Here is a 4871-nt window from a genome sequence, read left to right as displayed (position 1 = left end):
CGATTTTTTTTACAAGCGAAAGTGCAAATTGCATTTTGCCATAAAGAGGGCACGATTGCTCTCCTTTAACAAAACAAATATCGCCAATTATTGCATTATGTAGAATGTTTGAAGTGGGTAAAAATCAGTTACTTGATGTTTGATGAAAGATTCATCTGGGCTATTTGACCTCTGGCCTTGTGCCATTAAAAATGCGTAATAATAATCGGCGATTGTCATGTGCTCCCTACTTTCGAAACACTGCTAAAGCCTCTGGTTAAACGTGTTATGCCACCAAATTTTAAGCCTGTAAAAAGCCTGCTGTAGACTTTCTCTGTATGCAAGGCCCCTCAACACGAAGTGCTATAGGTACAGCAAACGCTTAATATATATTTTAATTCGCTTCTAAAAAGCACCTAAAAGCTCTTCTGGAGATCGGAACCCATCGATAGCGCCACTAACCATGACGTCAGGGAATTGCCAGCATAACAAAGTTTGTGACGTCATACCACGTTAGCGACGTCAACGTGAAAACTCCAGTTACCACAGTTTGTCTGGTCACCAGGTCGTATCAGACACACTAGGCCGACACGACGGCGACGCAGACGAGTCGCCAAACCATCGGCCAACTGCCGAATTGCCAGACAGCGTTGTCACACGCCGACGGCGTCACAAACACGTCGGCGGATGGAAAGTCGCCGTAGTGTGACTGACTCGCCGACCGAAGACGCCAACAAAACCGGTGGCCCGACTGGTCGCCCGACGCGTCGTCGGGAATCGACCGAGAAGCGAAAACTGCGCCCCGACAACATTCGTGCCGCAATGAATGCTGCTCTATTTTGCTAGTTTCTGGAGTGTAATAAACTCAGTAAGGTCCATGAAGCCCATAAAACTCAACACTAGCGCTAATGCGATCCGTATTTTGGCGTTCGAAGCTTCGGCCGTGCTCTTCGGCGACGCCGCTACCCCGGCGCTGCAAACTGCATATGCGCGTGCGATCGGCTCGCCTGTAGTAAATATAAAGTCAGTTTCGTGCAGAAGAGTTACGTAGGGTAATTTGGGTGATAAGAGATCAATATCGGCGAAGTTTTTTAACGTAAAACGTAAAACCAAATTACTGCAAGCACTATCCCTACAGTGCAAAAGCGCAGTCGCAGCCCGGCCCACTTATTTTTGCGAGCGCTTTCGCGAAGTCATGTATCTGTGACGTCACGCCAGCCGAAGCCGCCGTTATCACCACTGCTGCTTCTCGTTCCCTCTCACTTAACCCCACTCGCAACGCTACATTAACCCGCGCTATCGCAATAAACGTTTTGTCTTGGCCCAGCCACTACCCCGGCGTGTTCGTTTCAGTGGCGACAAGGATGGGATGAGAACGGGGCGTTAACTCAGTCCACCATGACCGCTGCACCCACGGGAGGATACGCCAGCCCGCCGCAGTTCGACGAGACGAGCGACAAGTGGCCCGCTTACCAGGTTCGGCTGGAAGCCTTCTTTGAGGGAATGGCACCAAGACAAGAAGAAGCGGGCCCTGCTGGTGACTGCACTGTCCACCCACACCGTCGACGTACTCAGCGGACGCTGTGCTCCGGATAAGGTGAATGAACTTTCGTACCCACAAGTGGTAGCCTTGCTTAAGCAGCACTTTTCGCCGCAACTGAACGAGATAGCACAGTCTTATAAGTTCTTCACCCGCAACCATCTGCCTGGCGAACCGGTCAAGGATTTTATCGTGGCGATTCGACAGATAGCGGAAACCTGCAATTTCGGTACATCGTTGGATAGAATGCTTCGAGATCGCATCGCGCGTGGACTGCAAAGCGCAGGAGTGCGTCGGCAGCTACTCGCGAAACCACAGCTGACGAGGAGCGAAGCGGAAGAAATTGCGATATCCGCCGAAATGGCCGAAGCCAACGCGCAAGAGATAATAAGCCCCGCCGCTGGGGGAACTGTGCATGCGCTGGGAGGCCAGTCCTATCGCCCAAAAAGCCGGCCACAGATTGCGTGCTACCGCTGCGGAGCAAAAGGGCACGGACCCGAAAATTGCCGCTTCCGATCGACGTCATGCTTCAAGTGCAAACAACGCGGTCATATCGCCCGAGCCTGTTGCCGCCGTGAGAGTGGTTTCCGGGTGGTGCCACCACTGCGCCAAGTACACGCCTTGTCGTCGCGGGAGGAAGACACGGGCACCGATGGTATGTTCGCGCTGCAGGCAGCGAGCAGTCATATCGGTCAAATCGGCATTGCGCAACCCATCGTGCGCACCTTGTATTGTGCTGGGGTACCAGTTGACATGCAGGTCGACACAGGCTCACCGGTTTCTGTCATCACGTGGCCCACATATGAACGGAACAAAGCAGTGTGGCCCAAGCTGCGTGGTTCGCCATTGAAACTGGCCTGCTTCCTGGGACGGCTTCCAGTGCGGGGACAACTGAATCTCAAGGTTTCGTGCGGAAACAGGTCGACGAATGGATTTTTGCAAGTCCTTGGTTGCTCCGGCCCCAACCTCTGCGGACGCGACACCTGATTCAAGCGTTCCACATGCTCGAGGCACCGGCCATGAACGTGAACACGCCAGGTGAGCAACTGCCGTTAGTCGGGGCTGACGACATTAACGTGGACCGGTCGCTAGCCGAATCCGCTGATGTGTTCGCGCCAGGTTTAGGGCTCATAAAAGGGCCTCCGGTACACTTCGAGACGCGAGAAAACGTGGTGCCGAAATTTTGGAAAGCACGCGAAGTTCCTTATGCTTTTCGCACAAAGGTCGACGCTGAACTGGACCGCCTTTCGGGCGCGGGTATTATTGACCCGGTGCCTCATTCAAAGTGGGCCGCGCCAGTGGTACCGGTAGTGAAACGGAATGGCTGCATCCGCCTTTGTGGCGATTTTAAACTAACGGTAAACAAAGCCTGTCATACTGAGCAATATCCTTTGCCACGGTCAATATGGTCACATGCTACTGATTGTGGTGGATTCACACAGTAAGTGGATAGAAGCGATACCCATGAAGAGTTCCGCCACGCACGCCACCATAGAGGCTCTGCGCACCTTGTTCAGTACATTCGGGTTGCCCCGGACGCTGGTATCCGATAATGGCCCACAGTTTACGAGCTGGGAATTTCGCAATTTTATGAAGCTGAATAACATACATAATACACCTCCGAACAGCACCGTATCACCCCCAGCAATGGGCTCGCGGAGAGGGCTGTTCGTACTGTCAAGTTTTCTTTGAAGAAGAATGTGCAGGGGTCACTGAAAACCGGCCTGGCGAGGATTCTGCACAGGTACCGCAGGCCGGGGGCCGGACACCAGCGCAACTCCTAATGGGCTACGTTCTTCGCTCCAGGCTGGACAACGCAGTGTCCGTTCCGCCCTCGCCAGCTCACCGTCCCTCCATCGATGTGTGGCAGCCCGGTGAGCCAGTCTGGGTGAGGAACTTCGGGCGAGGCAAGCCGTGGACTCCAGCCAGCTTTACATCGGCAGACGGAGCTCGCCTAGTGAATGCCGATGGTCCGGCGGGGGAAACCATTCGGCGCCACAGCGACCAGGTGAAGCCACGGGAGTTGGAGCACGACCAGGGAGAAGCCAGTGGCTCCGGGTGCCAGGAAACTGCCGGCGGACCCCTAGCAGGTGGAACACCGAGGCGAGTGCCAACAAGCAACGAGATCGCCGGGAGCACCTCACTTCCGGTGTTACCCGCCGCGGTGGCTCAGTGGCTAAGGCGTTGCGCTGCGGAGCACGAGGTCGCGGGTTCGATTCCCGGCCGCGGCGGCCGCTTTTCTGATGGAGGCGAAAAGCAAAAACACCCATGTGTACGAGATTTCGGCGCACGTTAAAGATCCCCAGGTGGTCAAAATTAATCCGGAGCCCTCCACTACGGCGCGCCTCATCGCGTGCGTTGCGTCGGCGCGTTAAACCCCACAATCAATGAATCACCTCCGGTGTTGCGTCGGTCGGGCCGGCAACGCAAACCGCCAGACCGTTACTCACCGTAGGGTGAGCGAAGTGATGTATATGTGACGTCACGCCAGCCGAAGCCGCCGTTATCACCACTGCTGCTTCTCCTTCCCTGTCTCTTAACCCCTCTCGCACAACGCTACACGAAGGAACACAGTTGATGGCGATAAGCTATTGCAGGAGCTTCGCGGAACCTTGCTGCGCAAGCGCTATTCAAGAAATTTCAGTTTACAAGTCAGGAATTCTGTAAACTAGCTAGTAAACACCGACGTACGACTCGAAGGATGGGCCTCCATCTAGTACACCGACTACTTCACCGCCGGACCCCCATTTGTACGGTGGCGCAGTGGTCTCGCGCGTCGCGCCTGCTCGGCGGTCAACGTTGCGGGTTCAATTCGCAACAGAGACAGTTTTTTTTTTGAGCGGTTGCATTTTTATGGTTTGCATATCCATGGTTTTCAGTTGTCTGCATCCGAGGATGCAGACCAAGAGTCTGTGTCGGAGCTGTCGCGGCTTGACATGACGAGCCGGCGTGTTTACTTCCGTGGTGAAGCACGTGTGTGCGGGAGCAGACGCCGCAGTAAAGTCGCAGCGTACCGCAGCGCCGCATGGTAGACACACGTGGCAAAGCGTCCTCGCAACACTGTGACGTCACTGCTTGAATCGGCGCCCAGAAACCGAAACCGAATCCTCTTCACATGAATCGTGCGATAATAAATTTTTTACTCAGAATATGTGCATGTGAGAGCATGTATCATGCTTTCTAAAGAAATATAAAACGTTTGCAACAAAGAATGCACAAACAACAAATTTGGTGGCACAACACCTTTAAAGGCGTCCACTTGGATCGGTATGATGGCAAACATTTTTTTTCTAAAGACTCGTATATCTTTTCATTAGTGCGAACCTGTTGTTCCGAGCAACATTCACAGATA

General features: G+C 53.8%; 1 pseudogene; it reads left to right on the top strand.

Annotated features, from left to right (window-relative positions):
- Positions 1-1318: 1318 nt before the first annotated feature.
- LOC144162034 (uncharacterized) lies at positions 1319-2551 on the top strand (annotated as a pseudogene).
- Positions 2552-4871: the final 2320 nt, after the last annotated feature.

The sequence above is a fragment of the Haemaphysalis longicornis genome, unplaced genomic scaffold, assembly GCF_048455015.1.
Source record: "Haemaphysalis longicornis isolate Haplotype H1 unplaced genomic scaffold, Haemaphysalis longicornis Haplotype H1 scaffold_12, whole genome shotgun sequence".
In the NCBI taxonomy this organism is placed as follows: Eukaryota; Metazoa; Arthropoda; class Arachnida; order Ixodida; family Ixodidae; genus Haemaphysalis; species Haemaphysalis longicornis.
This window is presented reverse-complemented; position numbering and strand designations above follow the sequence as displayed.